This window comes from Conger conger, chromosome 2 (assembly GCF_963514075.1).
Source record: "Conger conger chromosome 2, fConCon1.1, whole genome shotgun sequence".
NCBI classification, from domain to species: Eukaryota; Metazoa; Chordata; class Actinopteri; order Anguilliformes; family Congridae; genus Conger; species Conger conger.
In genome coordinates, this window is record NC_083761.1 from 37,435,254 (window position 1) to 37,449,670 (window position 14,417).

Consider the following 14,417-nt stretch of genomic DNA (forward strand, 5'->3'; position numbering starts at 1 on the left):
CCCTCTGCCCTCAATACAGTATTTTCATATTAATTTACCATTCCTAGCGAAATTGTATGTTCTCTTAATTCGTGTTTAATGACAAGCCTAATAAACTAACATAGCTGGCGATTTAACTGAAAGTTTTCTATTCATGTAAACCAACGTAGCTGACCTGTTTTTTGACTCACACAGACAGTGGACTGGCTGGCTGCTGTTAGCCCGTGCGTGTCATCTCGCAACGACCTGCATGCCATACCTTTGTTGAACAAAACGGTCTCATGTTAACACAGCGTTGGAGCAGAGCCACCTCAGACGCTAAAGTTTCTTTTTGACTTCATGTGTTAATCTTTTAAAAATATGATACTCTCCTGCCAGTTAAAGCCTGTCTTTAAGTCTTTAAATGTCTTTAATATTTATTTTAGTTATTCAATTCATGTAATGAAAATAGATGCAAAGAAACGTCGGGCTGGGTGTTGTCAATACATTTTGTCACGTAGGCTGCAGCTGTAAATCATACATCGTTATGCCTACTGGCTCGCTAGAAAAAAACAAAAACCTATCGTTGAAAAATCACTTGAAGGAAGAAAAAAATGAAAGTACCACTTTCTGCCAATGAATTGAATCGCCGTATCAGAAATGGGGGGAAGTTACAGCCACGCAGTTAGTCTGTGAGTAGAACAGATTGTGTAGACAACTTCACTGTTTCCACAAAGGAACCAAAAATGTACCGAAAATGCCCGTTGCACCAGCCATCATAACAAATGTCCCAATACAGGATCGATTTAAACCTCTATATATTTTTATTTCACGTTGACAGTGTAGGCTATTATGTGTATTCCGACGCGAATTACATTTAATTGGGTTACGGCATTCACTTCAATCGAATGAAGTCAAATAGAAACGGCTCGAATTCCTTAATAAGGCTTCTTGGTTTTCAAGCCAACTTTCCGAACAGCTGTTTTGTATTGAGTCCTTAAAATGCTACAATACGGTTTTTTTTTAATCCAAATAACATTGAACGTCAAAGCAATATATGCATTATATGTGTTAATCTTTTAAATATATGATACTTTCCTGCCAGTAAAAGCCTGTTTTTTATTTTAGTTATTCAATCGAGTTAATTAAGATAGATGAGAAAAAACGTTGCTGTGGGCTGGGTGTTTTCAGTACATTTTGTCACGTAGGCTGCCGCTGTTACTCATACATCGTTATGGTTACTGGCTCGCAAAAAGAAACAAAACTTGTCGTTGAGAAATCACTTTATCCAAGAAAAAGAGAAACAATACCGAAAATTAGAAAGAATACTAACCTTTGCCACTAGATGGCAGTCGCGTATTAGAAATGGGAGAGTCAGTTGCGACTTGAGTTGAAGTTTTAAGACTGGAGATAATGAGTCTCCAGCGAAAATAGTAAACTATTATTGCTTAATGGATGTGATGACACTCCAACAATGAACATATGTGAAAAGATGTAGCCTCAAAATCAGGCAATGTAGAATTTAATACCTTTTTGAAATTATTTAATATATAATTTTCCTATTTGGGCAGCATTACAAGTTAATTTTAAGGCTGACCATAGCCATACCATTCCAAGATATTAAAAATCAGTTCATAGTTGTGTGTCAGGGCTATAATATCATGCTGACCACATTTTGTGTGAATGTGATGAACCCCCTAGGAAGAGTATTTCAAAGTTTGGTACGTGAAAAAACACTTAAAAACACACAAAATCCAAAATAGCTCACTTCCTGTTGGGAAAAGTTAAGGGATGCAAATGAGAAATGTGTGTGTCTTGAGGAGACCCTTATGCCTACCAGACGTGGTGCATTTACGTGAAAGTATATGTCCACAATATTAGAAAAAAGCCATAGGGGGCGCTGTGTAGCCACGCCCAGATGAATGTGGATATGGATGTGATTGCACTCCAAAAGTGAATATATTTGTAAAATATCAGCCCGATCAGATGATGTAGAACGGAATTAAGCCCACTTCCTGTTTTTGGGCGTAACGTGTGTATTATACGCCTCGCCATTGCCAAACCGTTTGAGATATCAAAAATCCTTTCGTCATTTAGGGTCAGGACTATTCTAAGATCATGATGACTACATTTGGTGTGAATGTGATGAATACCTTAGCAGGAACGCATACAAACATGATAAAAACTTCACGTCCGTTGCCAGATGGTGGCGCTATAACATTGATTTCTTCTTGGTATTTGGATGTGATTACACTCTAACAGTGAACATATTTGTAAAATATCAGCCAGATCAGACAATGTAGACCATGAATTTATGGCTACTTCCTGTTGGCGCGGCGTGACATGAAAATTGTACGCCTCGCCATGACCATACCGTTTGAGATATCAAAAATATCCTTTGGAATTAGTATCATGACTATCCTGAGACCACTTTGACCACATTTCGTGTGAATGCAATGAACCCCCTTGGAGGAGTACTTAAAAGTGTAGTACGTGTAAAATACACATAATTCAAAATGGCTGACTTCCTGTTTACATATTTGATTCGATGCGAATGAGAAATGTGTTTGTCCAGAGGAGCCCCACATGCATACCAAATTAGGTGAAGGTAGCTCAAAGTGCCTGTCCACAATAGAAGACAAAGCATTAGGGGGCGCTGTGGAGTCCCTTGGCCACGCCCAGGTCTGAGCATCTGATACATCCTGACAGCCAACACTTCTCATGTGTGTGCAAAATTCTGTGAGTTTCCATCCATGGCAAGCACCTCAAAAATGCAAAATACATTGAAAAAAAAGAGAATAATAATTATAGGGGGCGCTGTCTAGACACGCCCCGATTGATATGTATATATCTGATATTGGACTGCTACAGTGAACATATGTGTAAAATATCAGCCAGATCGGACGATGTCGGAAAAAAAGTCATTTTTTTGCACGCAATATGTGTACTTTACGACTCGCCATTTCCATACCGTTTGAGATATCAAAAATCCCTTCACAACTTAGCGTAAGGACTATCTTAAGATCATGCTGACCGCATTTGGTGTGAATGTGCTGAATGCCCTAGCAGGAATGCATACAAATATGTTAAAGACCTCACTTCCTATTGCCAGATGGTGGCGCTATAACATTGACCTGTTCTTGGGATATGCATGTGATTACACTCGAACAATAAACAAATTTCTAAAATATCAGCCAGATCAGACAATGTAGACCATGAAATTATGGCCACTTCCTGTTGGCGCGGCGTGACATAAAAATTGTACTCCTCCCCATGACCGTCCCGTTTGAGCTATCAAAAATATCCTGGCAATTTAGCATCATGACTATCCTCAGACCATTCTGACCACAGTTGGTGTGAATGCGATGAACCCCCTAGGAGGAGTACTTAAAAGTGTAGTACGTGTAAAACTCAGAAAATCCAAAATGGCTGACTTCCTGTTTGGATATTTGATTAGATCCGAATGAGAAATGTGTTTGGACCGAGGAGCGCTATATGGCCACCAAAGTAGGTGCAGGTAGCTCAAAGTGCCTGCCCACAATAGAAGACAATGCGATAGGGGGCGCTGTGGAGTCCCTCGGCCACGCCCAGGTCTGAGCATCTGAGAGCTCCTGACAGCAACCACTTCTGATGTGTGTGCAAAATGTCAAGACTTTTTACACATGGCAAGGCCCTCAAAAAAGCCCATTTGCCTGAAGAAAAAGAATAATAATAAATATAGCTGCAAGCAGCAATGAACGGGCCCAAGCACCATGGGCGCAACCGCCTTGGTGGCACAGTTGTGCCAATGACATGTTTCACAATATGTACACACTTTGGAAATAATCACCTTCCGGGACAACGAATAGTGTGCACAGGAATTCCCCTTTGATCAATGAAGATGTTGCTTCTGCTATTGGAATGCATCAATGATATAAGCCTCACTTCCTATTGCCAGATGGTGGCGCTATAATATTGAGCTGTGTATGGTTTATGGATTAGATTTCACTCCAAAAATGAACATATTTCTACATTTTCAGCCAAATTGGAAGATGTCGAGTAAAATTAAAGCCACTTCCTGTTGCCAGATGGTGGCACTATAATATTGAGCCGTGTGTGGTTTATGGATTTGATTACACTCCAATAATTAACATATTTGTACATTTTCAGCCAAATTGGAAGATGTCAAGTAAAATTAAAGCCACTTCCTGTTGCCAGATGGTGGCGCTATGCCATTGAGCCTTTCTTGGTATATGGATGAGATTACACTCCAAAAATGAACATGTGTGAAGTTTCTGCCACATCAGACAATGTAGAATGAAACAAAAATTACTTCTTGCTTGCACATTGTAATAATATGCTCCAGTCCTGTATGGGGAGCAGAGATGAATTAATTTCCATAGATTTTACAGCGGGAGGCACAATTTACGCTTGAGAAGTCATTCGGTTATAAATATGCACTCAAAATAAAACCATTGGCGTAAAGAAACTATTCAACTTTATTGTAGCCGCACCGGGCATGGAACCGCGGACCTTGCATGTCTTAATCCACTGTCTGAACCATTAAGCTATACTGCCCTCTTATACACGTACGTTATCTATTGGCCAAAAGTTGTATGTTTCCTTTTATCCTGGTTAAATAATTTCTCTCCGAAGTGTCGGATAATATTGCATTAAACGTGGAGTTAGCCAGCATCATTCTTTTCCATTTCACCGGTAATTATGCTGCCTGAAACGCATTTGTTCAGCCAAATCTAAAGGAGATGCCAAGTCTCTGCCCTCAATCCGGTATTTTCATATTAAGTCAAAAATTCCTAGCGAAATTGTATGTTCTCTTAATTCGTGTTTAATGACAAGCAAAATAAACTAACATATCTGGCGATTTAACTGAAAGTTTTCGATTCATGTAAACAAACGTAGCTGACCTGTTTTTTGACTCACACAGACAGTGGACAGGCTGGCTGCTGTTAGCCAATGCGCGTCATCTCGCAACGACCTGCATGCCATACCTTTGTTGAACATAACGGTCTCATGTTAACACAGAGTTCGACCAGAGCCATCTCAAACGTTAACGTTTCTTTTTGACTTTTGACTCTTTTAAATATATGCTACTCTCCTGCCAGTTAAAGACAGTCATTAAATGTCTTTAATATTTATTTCAGATATTCTATTCATATAATGAAAATAGATGCAAAGAAACGTCGGGCTGGGTGTTGTCAATACATTTTGTCACGTAGGCTGCAGCTGTAAATCATACATCGTTATGCCTACTGGCTCGCTAGAAAAAAAAAAAAACCTATCGTTGAAAAATCAGTTGAAGGAAGAAATATATAAAAGTTCCACTTTCTGCCAATAAATGGAATCCCCGTATCAGAAATGGGGGGAAGTTACAGCGACGCAGTTAGTCTGTGAGTAGAATAGATTGTGTAGACAACTTCACTGTTTCCACAAAGGAACCAAAAATGTGCTTTTTAACAGGACTTGGTCAGTGTAATGATATAAATGCTAGCATTCGATTATGGTCAACGGTACCGAAAATGCCCGTTGCACCAGCCATCATAACAAATGTCCCAATATAGGATCGATTTAAACCTCTATATATTTTTATTTCACGTTGGCAGTGTAGGCTATTATGTGTATTCCGACGCGAATTACATTTAATTGGGTTACGGCATTCACTTCAATCGAATGAAGTCAAATAGAAACGGCTCGAAATCCATAATAAGGCTTCTTGGTTTTCAAGCTAAGTTTCCGAACAGCTGTTTTGTATTGAGTCCTTAAAATGCTACAACACGGTTTTTTATGAACCAAATAACATTGAACGTCATTGCAAGATATGCATTATATGTGTTAATCTTTGAAATATATGATACTTTCCTGCCAGTAAAAGCCTGTCTTTTATTTTAGTTATTCAATCCATATAATTAAGGTGGATGAGAAAAAACGTTGCTGTGGGCTGGGTGTTGTCAGTACATTTTGTCACGTAGGCTGCCGCTGTTACTCATACATCGTTATGGTTACTGGCTCGCAAAAAGAAACAAAACTTGTCATTGAGAAATCACTTGAGAAACAATACCAAGTTTTGCCAGTAGATGGCAGTCGCGTATTAGAAATGGGAGAGTCATTTGCGACTTGCGTTGAAGTTTTAAGACTGGATATAATGAGTCTCCAGCGAAAATAGTGAACTATTATTGCTTAATGGACGTGATGACACTCCAACAATGAACATATGTGAAAAGTTGTAGCCTCAAAATCAGGCAATGTAGAATTTAATACCTTTATGAAATTATTTAATACATAATTGTATTAAAACATGAACTGTTTGGGCAGCATTTCAAGTTAATTTTAAGGCTGACCATAGCCATACCATTCCAAGATATTAAAAATCAGTTCATAGTTGTGTGTCAGGGCTATAATATCATGCTGACCACATTTTGTGTGAATGTGATGAACCCCCTAGGAAGAGTATTTCAAAGTTTGGTACGTGAAAAAAGACTTAAAAACACACAAAATCCAAAATAGCTCACTTCCTGTTGAGAAAAGTTAAGGGATGCAAATGAGAAATGTGTGTGTCTTGAGGAGACCCTTATGCCTACCAGACGTGGTGCATTTACGTGAAAGTATGTGTCCACAATATTAGAAAAAAGCCATAGGGGGCACTGTGTAGCCACGCCCAGATGAATGTGGATATGGATGTGATTGCACTCCAAAAGTGAATATATTTGTAAAATATCAGCCCGATCAGATGATGTAGAACGGAATTAAGCCAACTTCCTGTTTTTGGGCGTAACGTGTATATTATACGCCTCGCCATTGCCAAACCGTTTGAGATATCAAAAATCCTTTCGTCATTTAGGGTCGGAACTATTCTAAGATCATGATGACTACATTTGGTGTGAATGTGATGAATACCTTAGCAGGAACGCATACAAACATGATAAAAACCTCACGTCCGTTGCCAGATGGTGGCGCTATAACATTGATTTCTTCTTGGTATTTGGATGTGATTACACTCTAACAGTGAACATATTTGTAAAATATCAGCCAGATCAGACAATGTAGACCATGAATTTATGGCAACTTCCTGTTGGCGCGGCGTGACAGGAAAATTGTACGCCTCGCCATGACCATACCGTTTGAGATATCAAAAATATCCTGTGGAATTAGTATCATGACTATCCTGAGACCACTTTGACCACATTTCGTGTGAATGCAATGAACCCCCTAGGAGGAGTACTTAAAAGTGTAGTACGTGTAAAATGCACAAAATTCAAAATGGCTGACTTCCTGTTTACATATTTGATTCGATGCGAATGAGAAATGTGTTTGTCCAGAGGAGCCCCACATGCGTACGAAATAAGGTGAAGGTAGCTCAAATTGCCTGTCCACAATAGAAGACAAAGCATTAGGGGGAGCTGTGGAGTCCCTTGGCCACGCCCAGGTCTGAGCATCTGATACATCCTGACAGCCAACACTTCTCATGTGTGTGCAAAATTCTGTGAGTTTCCATCCATGGCAAGCACCTCAAAAATGCAAAATACATTGAAAAAAAAGAGAATAATAATTATAGGGGGCGCTGTCTAGCCACGCCCCGATTGATATGTATATATCTGATATTGTCGTGCTACATTGAACATATTTGTAAAATATCAGCCAGATCGGACGATGTCGAAAAAAAAGTCATTTTTTTGCACGCAATATGTGTACTGTACGACTCGCCATTTCCATACCGTTTGAGATATCAAAAATCCCTTCACAACTTAGCGTAAGGACTATCTTAAGATCATGCTGTCCGCATTTGGTGTGAATGTGCTGAATGCACTAGCAGGAATGCATACAAATATGTTAAAGACCACACTTCCTGTTGCCAGATGGTGGCGCTATAACATTGACCCGTTCTTGGGATATGGATGTGATTGTAGTCCAACAATAAACAAAGTTCTAAAATATCAGCCAGATCAGACAATGTAGACCATGAAATTATGGCCACTTCCTGTTGGCGCGGCGTGACATAAAAATTGTAATCCTCCCCGTGACTGTCCCGTTTGAGCTATCAAAAATATCCTGGCAATTTAGCATCATGACTATCCTGAGACCATTCTGACCACAGTTGGTGTGAATGCGATGAACCCCCTAGGAGGAGTACTTAAAAGTGTAGTACGTGTAAAACTCAGAAAATCCAAAATGGCTGACTTCCTGTTTGGATATTTGATTAGATCCGAATGAGAAATGTGTTTGGACCGAGGAGCGCTATTTGGCCACTAAATTAGGTGCAGGTAGCTCAAAGTGCCTGCCCACAATAGAAGACAATGCGATAGGGGGCGCTGTGGAGTCCCTCGGCCACGCCCAGGTCTGAGCATCTGAGAGCTCCTGACAGCAACCACTTCTGATGTGTGTGCAAAATGTCAAGACTTTTTACGCATGGCAAGGCCCTCAAAAAAGCCCATTTGCCTGAAGAAAAAGAATAATAATAATAATAATAATAATAATAATAATAATCCTTCCAATAACAATAGGGTCCTTCGCACCCTACGGTGCTTGGGCCCTAATAATAATAATAATAATAATAATAATAATAATAATCCTTCCAATAACAATAGGGTCCTTCGCACCCTACGGTGCTTGGGCCCTAATAATAATAATAATAATAATAATAATAATAATAATAATCTTTACAATAACAATAGGGTCCTTCGCACCCTACGGTGCTTGGGCCCTAATAATAATAATAATAATCCTTCCAATAACAATAGGGTCCTTCGCACCCTACGGTGCTTGGGCCCTAATAATAATAATAATAATAATAATAATAATAATAATAATAATAATCCTTCCAATAACAATAGGGTCCTTCGCACCCTACGGTGCTTGGGCCCTAATAATAATAATAATAATAATAATCCTTCCAATAACAATAGGGTCCTTCGCACCCTACGGTGCTTGGGCCCTAATAATAATAATAATAATAATAATCTTTACAATAACAATAGGGTCCTTCGCACCCTACGGTGCTTGGGCCCTAATAATAATAATAATAATAATCTTTACAATAACAATAGGGTCCTTCGCACCCTACGGTGCTTGGGCCCTAATAATAATAATAATAATAATAATAATCCTTCCAATAACAATAGGGTCCTTCGCACCCTACGGTGCTTGGGCCCTAAATAATAATAATCCTTCCAATAACAATAGGGTCCTTCGCACCCTACGGTGCTTGGGCCCTAAATATAGCTGCAAGCAGCAATGAACGGGCCCAAGCCCCATGGGGGCAACCGCCTTGGTGGCATAGTTCTGCCAATGACATGTTTCACAACATGTACACACTTTGGAAATAATCACCTTCCTGGACAACGTATAGTGTGCACAGGAATTTCCATTTGATCAATGAAGATGTTGGCGCTGCTATTGGAATGCATCAATGATATAAGCCTCACTTCCTGTTGCCAGATGGTGGCGCTATATTATTGATCCGTGTATGTTTTTTGAATTTGATTACACTCCAGAAATAAACATATTTGTACATTTTCAGCCACATCGGAAGATGTTCAGCGAAATTAAGGTCAATTCCTGTTTCCAGGTGATGCTGCTATAACATTGAGTCGTTTTTGGAATATGGATTTGATTGCACTCCAACACTGAGCATCTGTGTAAAGTTGCAGTCACATCAGACATTGGAGAATTTAAGTATGACCACTTCCTGTTTGTCTGGCATGATGTGTTTTTTATGTGCCTGACCATAGCTATATCATCCCAGTAAATCAAAAATCTGTTTTGTCAGGACCATCCTAACATCTTGCTGACCACATTTACCGTGAATGTCATGAACCCATTGAAAAATAATGCTTAAGAATGCAATATAAGGCTCACTTCCTGTTGCCAGCGGGTGGCGCTTTGCCATTTAGCCTTTATTGGAAAATGGATGAGATTACACTCCAAAAATGAACGTGTGAAGTTTCAGCCACATCAGACAATGTTGAATGAAATAAAAATAACGTCTTGCTTGCACATTGTGATAACATGCTACAGTCCTGTATGGAGAGCAGAGATGAATTAATTTCCATAGTTTTTACACGGGGAGGCACAATTTATGCTTGAAAAGTCATTAGGCCATAAATATGCACTCAAAATGAAAACAATTGGCTTCAAGAAACTATTCAAATTCATTGTGGCTGCAGCGGGGATCGAACGGCTGAATTTGCGTGCCTTAATCCACCGCCCTAACCATTACGCTATACTGCCCGCTTATACACGGGTGCCATCAATTGACCAAATGTTTCCTTTTATCTTGGTTTAATAATTTCTCTACGAAGTGTCGGGTAATATTGCACGAAACGTCTAGTTAACCAGCATCATTCTTTTCCATTTCACTGGTAATTATGCTGCCTGAAACGCATTTGTTCAGCCAAATCTAAAAGAGATGCCAACTCTCTGCCCTCAATACAGTATTTTCATATTAATTTACCATTCCTAGCGAAATTGTATGTTCTCTTAATTCGTGTTTAATGACAAGCCTAATAAACTAACATAGCTGGCGATTTAACTGAAAGTTTTCTATTCATGTAAACCAACGTAGCTGACCTGTTTTTTGACTCACACAGACAGTGGACTGGCTGGCTGCTGTTAGCCCGTGCGTGTCATCTCGCAACGACCTGTATGTGATACCTTTGTTGAACAAAATGGTCTCATGTTAACACAGCGTTCGAGCAGAGCCACCTCAGACGCTAAAGTTTCTTTTTGACTTCATGTGTTAATCTTTTAAAAATATGATACTCTCCTGCCAGTTAAAGCCTGTCTTTAAGTCTTTAAATGTCTTTCATATTTCTTTTAGTTATTCAATTCATGTAATGAAAATAGATGCAAAGAAACGTCGGGCTGGGTGTTGTCAATACATTTTGTCACGTAGGCTGCAGCTGTAAATCATACATCGTTATGCCTACTGGCTCGCTAGAAAAAAACAAAAACCTATCGTTGAAAAATCACTTGAAGGAAGAAAAAAATGAAAGTACCACTTTCTGCCAATAAATTGAATCGCCGTATCAGAAATGGGGGGAAGTTACAGCGACGCAGTTAGTCTGTGAGTAGAACAGATTGTGTAGACAACTTCACCGTTTCCACAAAGGAACCAAAAATGTGCTTTTTAACAGGACTTGGTCAGTGTAATGATATAAATGCTAGCATTCGATTATGGTCAACGGTACCGAAAATGCCCGTTGCACCAGCCATCATAACAAATGTCCCAATACAGGATCAATTTAAACCTCTATATATTTTTATTTCACGTTGACAGTGTAGGCTATTATGTGTATTCCGACGCGAATTACATTTAATTGGCTTACGGCATTCACTTCAATCGAATGAAGTCAAATAGAAACGGCTCGAATTCCTTAATAAGGCTTCTTGGTTTTCAAGCCAACTTTCCGAACAGCTGTTTTGTATTGAGTCCTTAAAATGCTACAATACGGTTTTTTAAAAATCCAAATAACATTGAACGTTAAAGCAATATATGCATTATATGTGTTAATCTTTTAAATATATGATACTTTCCTGCCAGTAAAAGCCTGTTTTTTATTTTAGTTATTCAATCGAGTTAATTAAGATAGATGAGAAAAAACGTTGCTGTGGGCTGGGTGTTTTCAGTACATTTTGTCATGTAGGCTGCCGCTGTTACTCATACATCGTTATGGTTACTGGCTCGCAAAAAGAAACAAAACTTGTCGTTGAGAAATCACTTCATCCAAGAAAAAGAGAAACCATACCGAAAATTAGAAAGAATACTAACCTTTGCCACTAGATGGCAGTCGCGTATTAGAAATGGGAGAGTCAGTTGCGACTTGAGTTGAAGTTTTAAGACTGGAGATAATGAGTCTCCAGCGAAAATAGTAAACTATTATTGCTTAATGGATGTGATGACACTCCAACAATGAACATATGTGAAAAGATGTAGCCTCAAAATCAGGCAATGTAGAATTTAATACCTTTTTGAAATTATTTAATATATAATTTTCCTATTTGGGCAGCATTACAAGTTAATTTTAAGGCTGACCATAGCCATACCATTCCAAGATATTAAAAATCAGTTCATAGTTGTGTGTCAGGGCTATAATATCTTGCTGACCACATTTTGTGTGAATGTGATGAACCCCCTAGGAAGAGTATTTCAAAGTTTGGTATGTGAAAAAACACTTAAAAACACACAAAATCCAAAATAGCTCACTTCCTGTTGGGAAAAGTTAAGGGATGCAAATGAGAAATGTGTGTGTCTTGAGGAGACCCTTATGCCTACCAGACGTGGTGCATTTACGTGAAAGTATATGTCCACAATATTAGAAAAAAGCCATAGGGGGCGCTGTGTAGCCACGCCCAGATGAATGTGGATCTGGATGTGATTACACTCCAAAAGTGAATATATTTGTAAAATATCAGCCCGATCAGATGATGTAGAACGGAATTAAGACCACTTCCTGTTTTTGGGCGTAACATGTGTATTATACGCCTCGCCATTGCCAAACCGTTTGAGATATCAAAAATCCTTTCGTCATTTAGGGTCAGGACTATTCTAAGATCATGATGACTACATTTGGTGTGAATGTGATGAATACCTTAGCAGGAACGCATACAAACATGATAAAAACCTCACGTCCGTTGCCAGATGGTGGCGCTATAACATAGATTTCTTCTTGGTATTTGGATGTGATTACACTCTAACAGTGAACATATTTGTAAAATATCAGCCAGATCAGACAATGTAGACCATGAATTTATGGCAACTTCCTGTTGGCGCGACGTGACATGAAAATTGTATGCCTCGCCATGACCATACCGTTTGAGATATCAAAAATATCCTTTGGAATTAGTATCATGACTATCCTGAGACCACTTTGACCACATTTCGTGTGAATGCAATGAACCCCCTAGGAGGAGTACTTAAAAGTGTAGTACGTGTAAAATGCACAAAATTCAAAATGGCTGACTTCCTGTTTACATATTTGATTTGATGCGAATGAGAAATGTGTTTATCCAGAGGAGCCCCACATGCATACCAAATTAGGTGAAGGTAGCTCAAAGTGCCTGTCCACAATAAAAGACAAAGCATTAAAGGGCGCTGTGGAGTTCCTTGGCCACGCCCAGGTCTGAGCATCTGATACATCCTGAGAGCCAACACTTCTCATGTGTGTGCAAAATTCTGTGAGTTTCCATCCATGGCAAGCACCTCAAAAATGCAAAATACATTGAAAAAAAAGAGAATAATAATTATAGGGGGCGCTGTCTAGCCACGCCCCGATTGATATGTATATATCTGATATTGTACTGCTACAGTGAACATATTTGTAAAATATCAGCCAGATCGGACGATGTCGAAAAAAAAGTCATTTTTTTGCACGCAATATGTGTACTGTACGACTCGCCATTTCCATACCGTTTCAGATATCAAAAATCCCTTCACAACTTAGCGTAAGGACTATCTTAAGATCATGCTGACCGCATTTGGTGTGAATGTGCTGAATGCCCTAGCAGGAATGCATACAAATATGTTAAAGACCTCACTTCCTATTGCCAGATGGTGGCGCTATAACATTGACCTGTTCTTGGGATATGGATGTGATTCCACTCCAACAATAAACAAATTTCTAAAATATCAGCCAGATCAGACAATGTAGACCATGAAATTATGGCCACTTCCTGTTGGCGCGGCGTGACATAAAAATTGTACTCCTCCCCATGACCGTCCCGTTTGAGCTATCAAAAATATCCTGCCAATTTAGCATCATGACTATCCTGAGACCATTCTGACCACAGTTGGTGTGAATGCGATAAACCCCCTAGGAGGAGTACTTAAAAGTGTAGTACGTGTAAAACTCAGAAAATCCAAAATGGCTGACTTCCTGTTTGGATATTTGATTAGATCCGAATGAGAAATGTGTTTGGACCGAGGAGCGCTATATGGCCACCAAATTAGGTGCAGGTAGCTCAAAGTGCCTGCCCACAATAGAAGACAATGCGATAGGGGGCGCTGTGGAGTCCCTCGGCCACGCCCAGGTCTGAGCATCTGAGAGCTCCTGAGCGCAACCACTTCTGATGTGTGTGCAAAATGTCAAGACTTTTTACGCATGGCAAGGCCCTCAAAAAAGCCCATTTGCCTGAAGAAAAAGAATAATAATAATAATAATAATAATAATAATAATAATCCTTCCAATAACAATAGGGTCCTTCGCACCCTACGGTGCTTGGGCCCTAAATATAGCTGCAAGCAGCAATGAACGGGCCCAAGCACCATGGGCGCAACCGCCTTGGTGGCATAGTTGTGCCAATGACATGTTTAACAATATGTACGCACTTTGGAAATAATCACCTTCCTTGGCAACGTATAGTGTGCACAGGAATTCCCCTTTGATCAATGAAGATGTTGGTGTTGCTATTGGAATGCATCAATGATATAACATTCACTTCCTGTTTCCAGATGGTGGCGCTATAATATT